Below are 19204 nucleotides of genomic sequence, written 5' to 3' on the forward strand. Positions count from 1 at the left end.
AGGTACAAAAACAGGTTGCAATTTGATGAAGGAGGTCTCCAGTTTTGGGAAAGTTAATGTTGTTCTATACACCTTGGGCAGAGATAGCAAACATCACAGCAGCCGGTTGTGTGAAGAGTACAGAATGGCCTGGCGTCACTCTTCCCAAATTCATGACCAAATGGTAAAAGTGATCCAAAAAGTTTCACGGAAGAGGAAATGAATATCAATTCACTTACAACAGCTGACTGCAAATGCTGGATAAATTATATTTTCTGAGGTTTTCCCAGACTAGCTTTAAAATCCTGAAGTGATTGGATGTAATCTATTATTGGAATCACAACACGAGCATCATTAGTGAAGTATATTTCAGAAAACTGAAAGGTTTAAATAGCACAGCTTCTGCATAGAATTTGTACTGCTTTATTTGGCAATCTGTGTGCAGATTTGTCACTTGTACAGCTGTCCCTAATAAGATCATTCCTATAAGCAAGCGTATGGTGCCTTATGCTTGAGGTTGATATGAAGTTTGCAACAGCACTCCAGAAACATTGCACAGTATAAAATCACTGAGCAGAGTGATTTGCTTACTGTGTAAGATGATTGGATAGTCTGCTCTGAAAAGCTCAATTTCACTTCTATTGATATGCCTTGGCTTTCAAAGTGCTTAATCTTATTTCTGGTATGAAAGACGCATCATCTGGTCTGTCATTAATGTTCTGGAAAGGGAAAAATTTTTTTTCTCTTTAATCATCATCATAAAGTTCAAAAAATCATTTGTTTCAAGCTACCTCAAGTTTGGGCTTCTAAACCAAAACTCGATGACAGAAATGTCAGTGCTCTGTTTGAGCATGGCAAGGACATTGGAAATCTAGAGAAAATTGAATAGAGGTCCTATTACACCTGCCCTGTGAGGAGGTTCATCAAATTATAAGCACACAGTAATTAAAACCACTCCATTTGACTTCTAGCTGGTGACACATCTCCCCTTGACCCCCTGGCAGCAGAACTTTCAATGCTTAACTTCACAGGCTAAATGAACAAGAGAACAAAGAATACAAAGAGAACTTCTAGTCCAAAATAGAAAATTCATAATAAAATGCTCTAAAGTATTGGAGACATATTTGCATTAATAAGCATTTATGGACAGTTATTTCTACTATCTGTGTCCTGTACTACATGCCAGCATCTTAATAAATCTAATCCTATTAAATCCAGTTAAATCCCTGAATTTAAAAAGTTCACAGTCTAATGAAAAATAAAAAAAAAAAAACAACAAACCCAAAGCCAAGCAAAGCAAATTACATAAAGCTGTAAGTAGAGAGGAAAATATGCAAAGTAGAGGGATAATGGAAACTAATTAATGTAGTTTCTAAGTAAGACTGAGTTCATAGGGAGAGGTAGCACTGTTTGTGGGATGATATTATATAGCAGACAAAAGAACAGACATGGTCTTAGGTATGAAACACCAGCAAGGTCTGAAAAAGAAACAACAGACTTCAGCCTAAGGGCAACTTGCAAACAAATCTCCATGTTTAAATTAATTATTGCAATAATTTATTAAATGTGAAAGAAAAAAAACACCTTTGGAGAAGGAGGTGTTAACAAGAAGGGAGATGATTAGGTCCTGTGGGATAAGCTTGACAGATAACCAATGATTTTCCTTGGAACACTGAGCGTCTTACACAGAAAACTGAAGTGTGCCATAAAAACAGCATCTATTGAATACATGATTTGTATCCAAGAGGGCTAAGAAATTTCTTTTCCAAGTTCGTCTGCTGTGAAAATATGGTGTTAGAGATGAAGCTGTATTCTTACAACTACACACTTTTGCCTCTTCTCACACATTTTAATGAATTCACTCAGTGCAAAAGGATTATTTGATTTTCTCCAAAGAGTTTTGCCAGGGATATCTGATACACTGGGTGAAGTTTCCTGCACCCTGCAAATCCTATGTCAATGGGCCACTTCATGATAGGGAACATTTATTGTACTGGCTTTTGCAATTATTTCTTGACTAATGTCTGCTTTGTATAGTATATTTTAGTCTGTAAGAACTTTCTGATGTCAACAGTGACAAGAGATAGCAAGTTGTTAGAAGGCAGGGAGAGGGATCTCTGGAAAAATTATTTCACTATATGACCTACTGGCAGGAGAAATTAGAGTTTAAATATACTCAGCATCTAGTTAATATGATTGCTGTTTTATACCAGTGTAAAAATCAAATGTCTTGTGGCATTTCTTATTGGGCTTTCTTGAAATGGGTTGGGTCAAAATACAGATATTCATTCACCACAATACAGCCAAAATGTATCTCAGGTTTTAGTTTATTGAAATTTTTCAAGGAACTTTAAAAAGAAAGTATTTCTTGAGAAATAGATATTCATTTTCTTTGATACATAGATTTTTTTTTCCCCTTCTATTTTTGATCTCTTAAAAAAATAGTGAAGAGATTTTTGGAACAAAAGTAAACTGGTCAATAGGTTTGCCACAGTAAAGGAGGAGTGGAATGGAAGATACAGAAAAGAAGAAGAAGTGTAACAGTGAGCCTCCTGGAAATGTCAGTATCTCATTCAAACCCATACTAGTCACAGAAGCAAAGTTCAGGACAATTCCAATGCAAATTGTGTCTATATAAGGATAATGAGACCAGAGCAGACTTTGAATAAGAAATAGCCCAACTTTTAGATAATTAGCTAACCAGAGGTTTGAAGAGCAAAACGAGGCATTTTTTTCTTAAAGAATTTTAAGTCTAAAACTGTATCTATTAACTTAAGCAATGTTTCGTTTATTTTATCTCCAACCTCTGTTATCAAGAAACCAAATGAAAGACAATTTTGGTCAGAAATCCCTGATGAATCCCTTGATTTTTCATTTTTAAACACAGGTCCTTGAAATCCACATTCAGATCTCCAAATTTAGTTGATATTTCTTTTTGAAAAGGGGAGGATAAATGGTTCCCAGAAAGGTAACTGTTCCAAGAGAAATGTAAAATGAGTGATGACAATGGCAAGGAGACCATATTAGGAGTCTTTAATTTTAAATGTCTGGATATAACACTAAAAAAAAAAATCTGTATTCCTCAATTCATTTTGGATAAATACTAATAGAAATTCAAGCTGGTTGAACATATTATGTAAGACACAGAAAAAGGATTCTGTGTTCATAACTGGCCCTGATGAACAGACTCCTCTGGTAGCATCACGGGTTGAAGAAGACGATGCTTCCTGGTGGTGTGGCTTAGGGGAGTCTGCACAATGCTAGAGGAGTTGTGCAAATACACTGACTAGTTCACAGCAGAAGTGAACTTCAGCATGGATGGTGTCTATGGTTTTTCAAACCTACTCTGCAAAACCCCTGTGTGGGAAGCATGTGAAACTAGGCCCAGATAATTGCCTGGAATTACCTCTCATATTAATTAGGCTTCAGCACAGAAACATAGAGTGGTTTGGGTTGGAATGCACCTTAAAGATCATCCAAGTCCAACCCTTTGTAGTTCTGAGAATTCTGTCTGGAATTATATCCTTCAAAAGATCATTAAATATTTTTAGTATTTAGCATAGTTATTACTGAAAACAAATAAGCAGAATAAAATAATTTATACAGGCTGCTTTTTTCTGATTTACCTTTCAAGTAAATGGAAACAAATTGTTAATTCAGAACTCAGACAAACTGCTAGAGAAATCGGAAAGGGCAACTTTTTTATAAAAGAGAAGGGCAAGAACTGTGGCTGTGTGACTGATGATATGATCAAGACTTCCACTTGTCAGAATGTGTGCCAGCGTCATCAGCGCTGGAGCCCCGACGTAGGGGATCTGCTTACAGGCAAAACGTATTGTCATGAGCGAGTGCACTGGGCGACTGCTGGGCACATTTCCTTTGAGAACTTCAGCAGCATCTGTAATCTTAATTTTAAAATCTGTAACTGTCATTTGTCAGAGGGGTGTTTAGGCTTGCTTTAAAACTTTTAATGCTAACCTGCTGGTGCTAAGAAGCATTTCCCCCGAATGATTTATTCAACAAGACTTAAGAGAGTTTTGTCAGATGTGCTCCCTGTCATTCTCTATTACACTAGACCTTTTCATATTTAGCAAAAAAGCAAGAAATAGGGAGGAAGGTCAGTGAAGTGTAAGGAATACACAACGTTTCTTTCACTGTTCCTGTTTTCATGTTGTTCATTAAAACCACAGTTAGAAAATGTCAGATAAAATGAGTTTCATTTTTATTTTAACTGCTTAACTGTATGATCCTATAATAACTCAATGGCTATGCAGCAGATTTATCATGAGGAACAGCTATTATAGTCTGAAAATTCTGGATTACTGTTCTTCTTGCAGGGAATTCAGTGCTAATTATGCAGGTTTTGTGACCTGATATTTTCAAAGAAGTTGCTATACATCAGAAGACAAAACCAAATATTTAAAAGTTTGAAGCTCAGAAGAGCTTCTTAATTTCTGAGCCTGCAACAGTGAGCTGTAAATCTCAAGTGAAAAGGCACTCTTTCTCCAGCTATTTGGTATTTACATTTCTAATTATGATAAGAAACAGAAAATAAGATATATTTAAGTATTTCAAAGATTTTTAAATGTTTAATTTTAAAAATTAAAACAATATCAGCACCAGTCCTTCAGCATTTAAAAAAAATTTGTTTGCGTTGTAATCTGCTTGGGTTTTATCTTGTTGCTTTTCTAGCACAGAGTAAAGAATACAGGCTTTATTTATTTTGAAAATAGCTGTGTTTATGTTAAAATGCTTGAGAGCATTAAAAACTTGATCTGGGCACAGCCCAGTTCCTATCTGCCATTTGCTGTTAAGTTCAGCTCCTGTGACAACAAAAGGATAAAGCAGCACCTTGCTCCTAAAAAAGGTGTTAGAGAAGCGATAAGCAGACATGCTGGATGTGCACAAGGCTTAGGGTGGTGAAGGGACAGAGGTGATAATGAGAATTCTAAAAGTAGTAACACTGTGCAGTAGAATGCACTATCCTCTGTGATTTGAAAGGCACAGGCCCTCTTTGAGTTAGCCACTACTACTTTCAGTATTTACTAGACCACAGAATCACAGAACACGCCGAGCTGGAAAGGACCCACAAAGATCATCGAGTCCAATTCCTGGCCCTGCACAGGACATGATAAAGTATACAGGGAATATAAAATTCCCATCTGGTATTTAAAACCCAGAAGCTTGACCAGAGCTCTTTAAATGTTATCCCATGTTAAAATAGGAAAACCCAGATGTTACATTTGCAAAGTCAATGTGCTGCATCTTCTCAAAATCCAAGAGCTGCCACTGCTAAATCTAATCTGCTGGCATTGGATAATTAATCAGTTAAAGAGCATAACCTTTACCAGAGAAATAAAGCACTGCGTATTGTGTGATGCCAACAACCATGCACTGCCCAGGCCAGTTATGGACAAAGGAGACAGAAAATCAGCAGGACTTCCAAATGACCTTGGTAAATGAGCCTTTCCTCAGAAGACATTCTGGATTTCCCTTGTTTGAAGTCTGTGGCCATGCAGTTGCTGCTGGTCAGACGCTGCTACCTGGCCCTGGTGAGAAGCTGCAGATTTCTGTAGTTCAGTAGCCTGCAGAGGCAACACAGGGGTCACAGTAAAGAGCTCTATTTCTTCAAGCTGTACCTAACATACCAATATAGGCTCTATTCCAAATACTTTTAAAAAAATAACAGGCCTGAAAACATACTAGAACCGTATGGTGGAGCCACTTCAGAAGTATTCACTACTATTTTGGGTGCCCCTCAAGAAGGGACTAAGCAATAAAAAGCTTGCAAATGTCACAAGACCCATCGCACTAAAGATGAAACAGAGATGACAGAAACAGCAGTAGCACAACAAGAAGACTTATTTCTAAATTTAGGAGTCAAAACTGTAACTGGAAGCTGTAGCTGCACGTGCTCTTGGAGCAGAGAGAATGAGCAGTCGAAAGGAAGATCTTCTCAAGTAACCTCTGCCAACACTGGTTGTGTAAATGCTATTGACACTGGGAGGGCCAGGCAGACTGCAGTAATGCCACAAAAGCAAGAGCAAAGACAGTCACAGTCTTGGCCAAACCCCTTTTTGTTAGCCACTGAGAAAGCACTTTCATCAAAGTTTGTGCAAGCTGTGAGACCTTTTAGGTGAGTTCAGCAATAGATGCCTGGCCTAGGTTTGCTCCCTGAAGGTCTTTTCTTATGCACTGGGTGGGATACAAACAAGATTATTCAGGCAAACCCTCAGGCAAAGTCTTTGCCGTAACATTCAATACAAAATGCATTGGTTCAGGGCAGAAAAAAACTCCAGATGACATTGTCAGGCATCTGCTGTAAACCAAATAACTCCTCCCAAATATGATGACTATATAAATGCACCATTTAAACAGAATGCAGAGCAGCAAAAAGAGCTCTTTTTTAGCTTGTGAAGAGTACTTCTGCAATCACTTTGTTCGTAGTCATCAAGTCATTAAATTGCTTAATATCCAGTGGACATCAAGAAAAAGTTTCCATCAAGCAGGAGAGCAGAAAGTATATTATTAGGTTGCATACAACATCATTATATAAATACCTCATGACCACCTCTTCTATCATTCATTGCCCTTGAAAGTTTGTGGTTGTTTCAGACCATGAAAAAACACTGAAAAAGTTTTTCCTTACACCTGTGTCCCCTACCACTTCTAAAAGTGAGACACAGAATTGGAAAATGTTATTTCATGAAGCACACAAAAATAAAATGTTATCTGCATTCATGCTGTGCTAAACCTGTAGCAACCAAAGTCATTACTGACTTCTTAGTACAATTACTGTCCTACAACCACTTCCATAGTTATTTAAATACTTCATCCACCACTGAGAACAAGCACATGTTCATAGGGAGCTTTGAAGATACCAATCCAGACTAGTTGTACGGGACTGGTTTGAAAGTAAAGGACAAGTTACAGTAAGAAAAAGCAGGGAGGAAAGAATTGCAATGAAACACCTGAAACAGACAGTACCATGGATGGTGTTCTCTGATATCTTCAGTCTAATGAGACAGACCTACATACTCTGGGAAGCAGATGCAAGCTGCAGTAGTCTATTACACAGCAGGCGACACATTAAAAGGTGTAGTTTATTCTGGAATAAGAATCAAGTCCAATTAGAAAAGCGATAATGCTGGAGATAATGATAGAAAGAATATGTTTTCTGTAAGTGTTTTGTTTGATTAAGTCTGCAAAAGCATTTGACCACACAGCATCAGTTTTAAGATTTAAAATTAAGTGATTCTTAATTCTGGACTAGTTTTGATGAAAATTCTTTCATCACAATGAATTAGGGTCTTAATTACTGTCAGACTAGCACACAACATGCAAATCACTCTGAAGTCTTCATTAAATCCATCATTTCTGTAAATGACTTTAGCTCTGTTCTTAGCCATCATAATTTCAGAGAAAGTACCAAGTATTTCAAAGCAATTCAAGGATGCACTGGAGCAAAATATTCTGTCTACTGAGTTAAAATAGAGCTGACTGGGTTTTACATTTCTGACAGCTGAAAATACTGAAAAATAGTGATCTGTGTGGTACATTTTTACTTTGCCAATAGCTCCCAAATCCAGTATGAACTTTCCATGGACTCTCCTGGGTTTTGGTAGAAAAGTACAGACCTAAGTTCCCAGGCCTTAACACAGAGGTGGCTGGGATGCTGCCCCAGCACAAACAGGAAAACCTCTAGGCACTGGCTCTGCAGCACATCTCCTCACACAAGGCTTTTGGGCACACCCACTGCCAGCTGTGTGGAGAGCAGTCCCCGTGGGCGTTCTCAGCCCAGCCTCTAAAGCATCCTAGGTCTCCAGTCTCTATCTTTTTCAGACTGAATAACAACTGGGTTAGTGAAAATACCATATGTAAAGCATCGTTTTAGCACTGAAAAAATCTTTTACTGTGTCGTTGTAACACCAAGATCCACAGCTGCTTTGGTAAAGGAGTTATCCTGTTTTGTAGCTTATCGGATGAGAGGAGATAAGTGAGCTCTGCAAACAGGAAAAAGATAGTGCCAAGCATTCACAACTCCATTAAGTTCAATTGCATTAACACTGCTGAATTTTGTATAAACCCTGTAACAAAGAGACAGTAGCTGTACTAATCAGAAATCTTTTTCTTAGGTAGGAAGAAATAACACACTACAGCAGGCTGTTACAGTCTTGTGGCTCTGACAACGTTGTATTGAAATAAAAAGTCATAGCCCTTAAAAAACAAACTTTCATACCCTGGCATTTAATCTCAAATGTCAATAGTAAAGCTATAGCAAAATGAGTTTAATAGGCTTTGTGGGCACTCAAGATCAACTGCCAAACAAAGGAGAAAGACAGAATTGAAATGCCCCGCTATATTCCTTTTCTGCATGTATCAGGCAAAGTTATAGCTAAACTATTTCTAAAAAAATATTGCAAAAAGAACTTCACTTCTCTCTGCAGGTTTTTAAAGACTTAAAGGAGATCCACCAACAGAAATTGTGTAATTGGTTTGGTACCTATTTTTCAGACTGGTTTCTTGTGAGGACTGTACAATCCTGAATCCATCCTACAGAAGATTGCTCAGAGCCTCTGAAGGGCAGCTTTTAAGCAGCAGATGCCTAGGGGCACTGTTATTTGATAGGGGCCTAATTTATGGATGGCATTTGAGGCTACACATGTCAGCTGTATAAAGACAACTCCCTGCAATCTCTCTCCCTCCAGAACCTGAGATGCTTTAGCATGCTGAAATTTAAAACCTTCTTCAGTGTCTCTAGAGTTGCACAGAGAGAGAGGTAGATGCCTTAGAATACATAATCTTATGCTGAAGTCTCTGGCTTTGTGATACAGAGCAAACTTTTTTGTCTTCCATTTCATTTTATCTGCAGAGGTGGCTGACAAATTACCTACCTCTCAGTCCACTATATGTACTTCTGGAAACTTGCAGTGTAGTTCTTGTCACTGCTGTTTCATCATTTCTCAAATTAAAAGATTATATGCCAAAATTTCTAGTTACTTGACCAAGACAACCAATTTTTCATGTATGATACTGTCTGATGGCTTTTCTTCCATATGTGCTAGATATAGATATAATTTACAGGTTATTTCCTGCCAGCCAGGAGAATAATCTGGTATTGCTTGAGGAAGAAAATCCTTTTGGTGGTCCAAATAGAGTGTATAGGGAACCTAAAGAATGACTGTAGATTTTGTCTGTTTTCATATCACTGAGATGCTGAAAATCTCATCCATGTTTCTTCCAAACAGCCTAAATTAGCAAGACTACTCTTATCTAGCTTGTCAAATCACTTTTAAAAACTAACTTTGGTTATTTGAGGATTTTTCCTATGTTTTATAACTCATGCCAAAGCAATTTTTTATACATGTTTGTCATATTGGCTATCATTCTGAAGTATTTAAAAATTATACAACACCAAGTCTCCTGCCCTCTCCTGCTACATGGCAGAGATTATTTGTAGTAAGTTTATTAAAAAGACAATATATTGCCATATTAAAATTGCTTTTTTATCATAAATGTCAGGGCATTAATTTTAAGTCACCACTACTGTGGCTATCTTGGATTACTGTGAGATTGAGTGAACACAGTCCCTAGAACAAGAAGTGTTTATGAAAAATAAAGAAGTTACAGCTGAAAGATGATGGGGCTGATTAACTTTCACCCAATGTTTTTGTCACTAAACCTCTCTAGTGCACGCTGTCTCCAGGACAGTGACTAAATAAGGTGTACATGCTACTCTCGAGGGCCTGCTTTTTTCCTGGCTGTGTTCATTCCTCTCAAACACCTGACAGCCAGAAAGTGCAATTGTATTACCGAATGAAGTTAGTATCAGGTTTATTTTGGATACTCGTGACAACAGGAAGAAGACTCATATATCAATCCAGTGAAAAACTACACGCCCTTTAGTTGGAAAACTATTCCATATAATTTTTCTCTATTTATAACCTATTTATCTCTATCTATAACTTCATTTAAGTGCAAGAATTATTTTTTAAAGTTCAAAAACTCAGTTTATTTCAAATCACAACCATAAAAAATAAGTATTTTTTGACACCAAATACTTCTTGATTTTACTTTAGATGTACTACAGAGAAAAATCACAGGCAAAACCAAAGCATTATTATTTTTAGCTGATCTGAGGGATTTAGTGATTTCAGTTTGAGGTACAGGTTTTTAAAAAGGATCTGCTGCATATTGGCTCTTACCTTCCTAGCAGTGGACATTTTAATCAACATTTGGAGAGAAAACATACCAAATTTCATCACTCTCAAAACATTTGCATGAAAATTGTTAATAGGCTTGGCCTGATGACAAAGGTTTGACCCTACATGCAAGAAGTATAGGAACCTGATGAGTAAGTGATTGATATGCTACCTTCAAAACTGCAGCTTGGGATTGCATTTTGCCACAACATTATACGAGCTTTGGCAAGCAACAGTCTATCCCTCGTTACACCATCTGGAGAAAAAAAACAACAGCAAAAAAAGCCCCGACAACATACTCTGTTTTGGCAAATGCATGTGTGGGAGAATGGCCTACCTGAGCCAAGAGCTGTCTTTGGCTTCTAAGAAGAATCTGGCTGATTCACAGGCTTGTGACAGCCTCTATGTTTTCATTTTATGTCAAAATCAGAAAATCACATCAATCTTCAAAATAGCAGCACATTCTCAAATGATACACTATTCATGCCCTTCAAAGCTGCTATATGCATGACCAGGTTTCCTGTTAAAAACCAATTAAGTTTCAAGTTCAGAGGGCTCTTGGGAGAGTCAAAGGATACAAAGGATCATTTGGTACTGTAAAAACAAATGAAAAAAAATTTAAAAGGAGACTATTTTTTTTAATTCTCAAGAAGTCCTTGAATTGTTTTCCAAAACTTTCCAGTAATCACTGAAATTTGAACCCAAATATTTAAAAGGCAAGCAAAGGCTTTTTGGATTTTTACTTATTTGCAAATGATGCAAGAGGAATAAAGGAGCTATGTGCTTGGTCTTATTCTTCTAAAAGGAAATCCTGGGGCTACTGCTACAGTCCCCAGAGGAACAAGGGGAGCCCTCAGCTCTCTGATAATCATGGAAGATGGGACTGTGGTCACGAAAACAGATCTGCCCTGTGTTGCCCCATCTTGCTGCAGGCTGAGGGTGCCCTTTAGCTGTGTTGATCCAGGCTTTTGTGTGGCCATGGGCACATCTGATTGGGGAACTGATGAGGCTAAAAATAAAGTATTAACGAATGTATGGATATTTTTGTGGCAGTGCTGGCTTACACACACAGAGACACACACTGTGGCTCTAATTTCCCAGATGCAGATGCAAAGAAATGTTTTCCATTCTGATTTCATGTAGTATTTTTCCAGCTCTTGAAGCACTTGTCTCCAATGACAAGGTAGAAAGAGTTGAGGAGGGGCAAGACAACCCCCTTCCTCCTCCTCTCTCTTCCTCTGTCTGCAGGCAGGGACTGTTATTCCCCCTTCTCCACTGAGGGGTTCCTGATTGCTGGGAGGTCTGTGTCCCTGCCAGAGGTGACTGCCTGGGGTGACCCGAGGACAGCCTTGACCTCTCCTCTGTCTTCTGCAAGAGACATGTGTAGCAAGGGACTAAGAAGGGAAGGAAATGATATGGAATAAGGGTTTAAAAAAGTAAAAAATTATTCAACATAATCTCAAAAACTTCCTATATGGAATTTAATTGATCCAGCCACTGAACAGGAGGAGGAAATGAAATAGAGTTCTTTTGCCTGGCATATTTCTCACAGAATGAATTAATGCCTCACTGAAAAGGTGATTTGCAGTTGACATTTCAGGCAGCCTTACTGCCTGGCTCTGGAATTATTCCCATTGTTGTTCACACAAAGGGAAAATAAACTCAACCACTTGGCTTCCTTTCCCTGAAATATATGTCTAAAATCACAGCTTAAAAAGGAAACTAAATAGCAGATGGCAGCATCTTTGCAAAGTGTGTGCACTCTGAGCAGGGTAATTAATTTGTTCAAAGAAGAAGACAAAGGAAGAGTAAGAAAGAATAACAAAAGAGTGAAGTTCTCATTAAAAGTACTGGGGCAGCTTTTAATTATGTTGTTACCACAAAGCCAAAAGAAACAACCAAGAAATTGTTTACATCCCCTTTGCTTTGTGGCATTGCTCTTCATTGTATCAGAAGCAAAAAAGGTTTCTAAAGAATAAACTGAAATTTTATGCATTTAGATAATTTGTCTTCCTCTCACCTTGAACCACACTCTGTGGGGAGACCTCACTCCACAAACCCCAGGCAGGATTGCCTGTCCTCCTCTGTATACCCAGCAGGGTTTAGCCAGACAGCCCCTGCCTCTCCAGCAGCTCTTACCCTCCTTTCCTCAGAGTATCAGGAAATTGGTCCTTTTCTCCCAAGCGGCAGGAGGAAGCATTACTGATGTTTACATCAACCCTCATGTTTCCTAGCTTTTTCTATATGAGGAGAATGAGTCAGAGCACACCTTCTTCCTTGCTAGACACAGAGTGACAGCGCAGACACTGGCTGTGCCATCCAACAAGGCCCCATGTCAGGCATTTGGTCACACTACAGAGCCGGTGTTCCTCTTGTGGCCTCTGAGATCCCACACCAGCTGCCCCACAGCTGCTTTACTGCATTTCATCTCATTTTTGCTTCATGCTGCCTTTGATATCAGAATAGCTGGAAAATAAATAGAACCAAAGATCGTAGACTGCTTTAAAATCTCTTTTGTTCAAGACATCTCTCAGATTAAAATAATGCTGAAAGTGAGAATAGGGTTTAGGATGTTGAGGGAGACCTACACAAAGTTAAAACATGTTCAGGAGAATCCCTGTTGTTTCCAGCCACCCTGTGAGCCAAACACTTTCCTCCAGAGAAGGTCTGAGTTCATGTTATTTTACAGCAATCTCTTCTGATTCTACTCAAAGACTAAGCACCCCTGAAGTCTGGAAAATGATCAAAAGGGGAGTTTGATCTTATGCTGCTTCTATAAGAAAAAGTCTCCCAGAATGTTTCTCTGTGAAACCACTCTATTTAATTCTTATGACCCTGAGGTATGTATCAAGATTTGGACCTTTAACTTGCCTGGCAGATTTTATTACTGTGTTAACTGCCTCCTTGGGATATACAGATGCTCAGTGAGCTTGTGTTTGTAAAGGTCTTGAATGTCCACAGATGGAGAGAGAAGGGAAGCAATCTATACTTTTACACTGGATAGTCATGTACCCTCTTTAACACTTGGCCTTGAACACATGGATAATTAAGATATGATATGATTCCCCTTGGGCACTGTGACAGAACATTTTACTGCTTATTGCTTCACAAAGCTGATTTTTATCAGCAATGCATTACATTCCTATTCAAGCAGGAGCCAACATATCCCAAAGAACAGTGAGTGATAAAAGATAATTTTGTCTGTTGAGCTGCATCAGAATCAAGGCAGCAACCAGCCATCCTTGGCATCAGTGATGCTCATGGTGCAAAGCACAGCAGCCTCACTGTGCTCTTCAACATCCTCCTGGGGGGGTGCAGAGGGGCAGGCACTGATATCTTCACTCTTGTGACCAATGACAAAACCCAAGGAAACAACATAAAGCTGAGTCAGGGAAGGTATCAGGAAAAGGTTTTTCACCCAGAGGGTGGTTGGGCTCTGGAACAGGCTCTCTAAGGAAGTGGTCAGAGCCCCAGGCCTGACAGAGTTCAAGAAGTGTTTGGACAGTGCTCTCAGGTGTCATACTTGGAGTACCCAGCACAAGGCCAGGAGTTGGACTCAATGATCCTCATAGTTCCCTTCCAGCTCTGTATTCTATGAACAGAAAGCAGAGAGCAGCACTGCATAGAAGTTGCTGCATAATCTTCTCTGGGAAGGCACTGTAATCATGTGCTTTAGCTGTGCCACAGATTTTGTGTAAGAGTCAAGGAGGAGGAAGACTGTTTTCCCTGTTTTTCAACTCTAAATATACTTGAGGTTATCCTTTACATAACAGTTCTTTGTTTTGAGAAATCCTTCAGCGTGGACAGTAAATCCCCATTTACACCTACATCAGCCCACTAGAGACAATGCAATTACAGGTGGAGAAGCCAGCTGGAGAGTTTTCAATTATTCTGAGAGGTTGCAATTGCAATGGTTACGCTTCCCTAGTCACAATAGGAAAAACAGAAATCAAAATGTGCTAGCAGCATAGAAATGGCCCCTGTTACAGTTAGTGAAAGACAGACAAACACACATGAACACATTAGGAAGAAGTTTGCTTAGATGTTTTCCTAGTTACCAGTCACTGCAAATACCCCTAATTAGGAATGCTCACAGACAAAAGATGTAAGAAATCAGAGTTGGTATTTCTGACTGCTCACACAGATCTTCGGGATTTGAAATTTATGCTCTCTAGTGAAAGCTGTAAAAGTACACATGAAGGACATGTCTAATGACATAAGTGATAAAACTGAGTCAAAACCAGAATTCAGATTTACTCCTTACCAGAATGCAGTTTTCCCTGCAGTTGTATCAGATACCTGAGGCTGACAGCCATATTCTTCCTGGCAGGCAGATAAGAGTTATTGACAGAGAAATTCTCACAAAATATTCATCAATAACAGTTTGCAAGAAAATTTTCTCAATTTTTACCCAGTTCTCATAGGGCTCAAGTTAAAAACTGATCTGAGCACAAATGGATGAGCTATTAACTGGTTGCTTTCTCCAGAGACACATGGGTTTCTTTCATTGGGATTAACAGATAAGGTTCACAATTTTCAGAAAGGAAATAAAGTGGAAAAATAAATATTTTTTGTGGAAAGAGGGTGGACTAGGTAGGTAAAGCTGACAACCTAGAACAGTTTTGCAGTGTAGCTGAGGAGGCACCAACCCATTTATGATCCCAAACAGTATTTTTCAAACTTGTGTCTCAGCTGAGGACACAATTTTCTGCACTTTTTAAATAGCATAGAAGAAAGAGGACAGTTTTACTCCTGTGGATTCACCAGGATATGTATTTACCAATTTACTATAGCATGGTATCCTTTACTTGATTCATCCAAAAACTCCAGTTACTATGAGCCCATTTCTAAGTTTTGCCACAAGAGATATGCCCTCGTGTTGAGTGAATGCGTAAGTGTAACACTGTGCAACAGTCCTTTCAACTGCAAGCTTGAGAAAACTAAATGCTGACAAATAGTCTGGGACCATGACTGTGAAATGCTCCATATGTGCTAGCTGAAAGAGTCTGGTGCCAGCTTGCTCTCAAATGTTAATAGCTTTGCAAAAAACTGCCCTCTGTTCTGCAGCTGAAATTTTTCTTGTTCAATCCTCAATAAAAGTAAGTTTTAGTTTAAGTTCAAGCAAAACCCCATCTATCATTTAGTTATGACAAAGGGAAAAGAAACATGTTTCCAGTCTTCGTGGTAAGGCAATGATAGAGAGCCAAGAGCCAGAAGTGCTGGCCCTCAGCTGTGCTGGGATCAGTGAGCACGGACAGCGGCCGATGGTCAGAGCAACTCTTGTGCGGGAAACCTCTACTCCATGTATTTAAGGCAAACATCCAAGGCAATGAAACCTCATTCCAGCTCTTTCCATTGCAGAGCAGACAAATCCCACGTGTCCAACAGGACTCTCCTCCTCTGCAAGATGTCTTGCTTGGGAAGCCCAGCCAGCATTGCGGATGCTCCATGGGGTAGCTGGGAAGAACTGGGTGGGAGCCGCCCAGGAACACCCACCTCTGGGAGGGGAGAGGGCACAGAGGCAGGCACTGGTGGAGAGCTCCAGCTATTGGTCTCTGCCAGATTTAAAGCAATTTCAGCAAACCCTGTGCAGGAAAACCCCTATAAAAAGGCAAATCTCAATTATGCCTAATCAATTACCAAAAAGGAAGAAAAAAAAAGAAAGAAAAAAGTGTACGTCTGTGAAATGTGTTTCCCGTATCTGAGAATGTCAGGTGCTGAAGGTTGGGCCCTATCTTCCAAGCTGAAAACAAATGTTCTGTGAGAGAGGTGCAATTTGGAAAGCAACAGTTTGTGTTAAATGTATCACAACTACTTCACAAAGGGAATTACCAACCTGGAGCTTCAGTTCTAAACTGCTCATGGGGACAAATACATGACAACGTGGCTTCACAATAATTACTGTAGTGTAAACATAAAAAAAACCCCATACTGCCACCTGTTTCTGCATGGACAGTTCAGGGCTCTGGGACCTTCCCAACATGAGGAATTTTTCCAGGGAAAAGAAAGGAAGAAAAAAGCCCATGGAGACACAGTGTCACAGTATCCAACAGCTTCCTTGGACATCTGACAATACCTAATTTTTTTCTTAAGCACATAAAGTTGGAACTATGCTATTAAATGATCAACTACATTCACTGTTTACAAAATTTTCTAGCCTCACTGCTGTGGAAGAAACAAGACAATAACATGAATTCTAGCTGGGTTTTAGACCTTAAAAAAATACATATCACCAGCATTTTCACGTAAAGACACATAACAATTACAATATATATAGGTATCCTACAGGTATGCCTGAGATAATGCAGAATCCTTCCTGTCACTGTCTATTAATAAGAACTGTGCACTGAGGTTATAACAATGTCTTTATACATAGCTATTTCCAGCCCCAAGCACCCCCAGTTTTGATGAGGTTGAAAGCAAAGTTCCCAAGCATGCTGACTGATACCTTGACGGGCAGGTTCAAAACTATTTTAGAACTCTTACCACTAAATTCGAAAGTTTCAATTATTTGTATTTTTCTTTCTATGCCCACAATAGCATGTGAATTATAGGAAGCAGATTTGTCATCCAGTTTGATGAGTTATCATCACTACAGACACTGTGATTTCAGGTGTTCCAGTGCTCATATAATTGTTACTCCTCCTTTTCTGACAAAGATTAATTGAGGATGCCAGTGGTACTAGTGTAGGCATCTGTATAATCAAGGCCACTGTCATCTATTCTTGGTGTCACAATCCAGACTACAGTTTCACAGGCATTGCTGTGAATACAAAAGAAACCTAATAGTGAAAGTTAAGAAGGTTAAGACAAGGACAGCAGTATACTGGATTTCAAACACTATTTCTTGAAAGTAATTTAAGGTATGGACACTGGTAATAAAGTATGTTAAATTGTTTTGCAAATAATAAAGATTCTGTTAAAGCAGTTCTGAAGGTTTTCCCCTTGAGTTTTTTTTAAGAACTCAAAGACTGTTCTGAACTTTCATTAGATGTAACCAGTTTGGTGGTGACATGAGCTAAGGAACCTTGCTGAGAGATTTCACACTAGAACATAGCACAATGGCTAAAAAAATAACAGTTGAGGCAATGGTAGCACAAAGTTAAATACTTTTTTTGCATCAGTTTATAACCATACTGAGATGCAATTTACACGTTACTGCTGTAACAGGACATGACTGATGCAATCACAAATGACCTATCACAACATGAAGTCACAAAGTGTTTTTTCAGTTTGTTTCTGAAAAGCATTTATGGGGAAAAATGCACAGATCTGACACTTGCCATCTCATGGGTGACTTTAAAAGAGAAAAATGAAAAAGATTCCTGCTTAAAAATATGCTGCTCTTTCACTTTATTGCTTCCATTTCTTTTTTTCTCCCTCTTAGTTAGTGCAAAAAATACATGCTTAAAATGCCTCTACTAAAGACAGCAGCAGTGTGCGCTGTCTTCAGGTAAATCAAATGTAATCAGTGACACAGCAAGACAGAACTGCTGATTGGCATGTTCCAAGTTATAATATTATTTTGCATAAGATCTAACTTATAACCATTCTAGATGAATATCTGACCAAGCACAGATGGTTTGCTAAAACTTTAGATACTTATCCCTTGTACAGGCAGTCCCAAGGGTCTGTCTGGTCTGTCCTTTCATCTCCTTCCACATGGAGTCAGCTGTGTTGACTAGGTGGTTATAATCATACATTTGTGACAGAGACTTGTGTGTAAAAAACCGACTAAAACAGTATAAGAGCTACTGAAAATGTATTGCCGAGTTATGCCAAATGGGATAAAACCCCCTTTCAATGTCATATGAATACCAGATTTTACAAAATTATATCTTTTTTCTAGTTAGCAAACTAACTGTCAGTGTTTTGCTTTTATGAAATACCCAATCACAGTAGCCAGTGTACACAAGTTTGAGTCTTGATCATTCACTGCTTTGTCCTCCACCACCAGCACAGAGGGTTCTCCAAGGCCAGTTTCATTCAGAATCAGACCTACAAGAGAAAAACCCACAGCTACAGAAGCTCCATGTAGCCAGATGTGGTGCACGCTGGGCTCCTGGTCATCAGGAGAGAAGGCAGCTGCCTCTCAGACATAGAGGCCAAGTGGCACTGCCTGACTCCCTGAGGAGTTCTGTGTGTGTGAAAACCACCGAATGGTGTATGGCCACCCTCGCAGCTCACAAGTCTCTGCTCAGAGAAAGAAGGGAAATATTTTTGCATAGAAAATACTTTCTGATCTGCAAAACTTGAAGGGGAATTTATAGCTACAAAGCTCCTGATGCACAAACCAAGCCAGACAGAAAAGCTGCTCAAACCAACACTGAGGTCCTCTCTCTTAACACTGCCAGCCAAGGAATGGTCCTTCATGTCAAGCTCATATTTACTAGCCAATAATGCATCCTGCTCCCCTCAGTCATGGTAAACCTGATGTTTCTGTTAATCAAAATATTCCTAAATATTTCCTTCAATAAATTGCACTTCACAGCTTACTCATGTTAAAAACTTCATTTTTTAACTCGTAAATTACTTTGCTGAGAAAAAAAAAAAAAAGCTGCATAATTTGTTCTTAAGCATAAGAAAAAAGCAGTGAAAATGCAATTTGATTGTTTTATGTGGACTACCTCAGTACTTCTTGAAAAAGAACAGAAAATCTTGTTTTTATAGAGCTACAGTCATTGAAAAATTATAAAGTGGAAAATACAGAAAAGTCACTCAGGCAGCTTTGTTTTCATGTAGAGCTAACTTTTAAGAGATTCTGAAGTAGCTCTTTAAAGATTAGGGAAGCTTCAGTAACATGGGCCTATTTGCTTGGAAATTCTAAAATTTTCATTTTCCCTACAGAGGATTTAGAAGCGTTCATAAAATTTGCTAATGATAGTCCATTCTTACATTTTGATCACATTAGGAGCAGGTAGTAAATATTGAAAAATAATTTATAGATACCAAATCTATTTCCAGAGATCAATTCCTCAATTTAAGGATGAAATACAGCAAGACTGTGCAAATCGGCATTCACA

At 38.8% G+C, this 19204-nt stretch overlaps 1 protein-coding gene across 5 annotated transcripts in view; it reads left to right on the forward strand.

Moving 5' to 3' along the window:
• B3GALT1 (beta-1,3-galactosyltransferase 1) overlaps positions 1-19204 on the forward strand; it is a 188759-nt gene that overhangs the window by 158940 nt on the left and 10615 nt on the right. The gene's annotated exons all lie outside the window — the stretch shown is intronic.

Source organism: Pithys albifrons, chromosome 8 (genome assembly GCF_047495875.1).
Source record: "Pithys albifrons albifrons isolate INPA30051 chromosome 8, PitAlb_v1, whole genome shotgun sequence".
Taxonomy (NCBI): domain Eukaryota; kingdom Metazoa; phylum Chordata; class Aves; order Passeriformes; family Thamnophilidae; genus Pithys; species Pithys albifrons.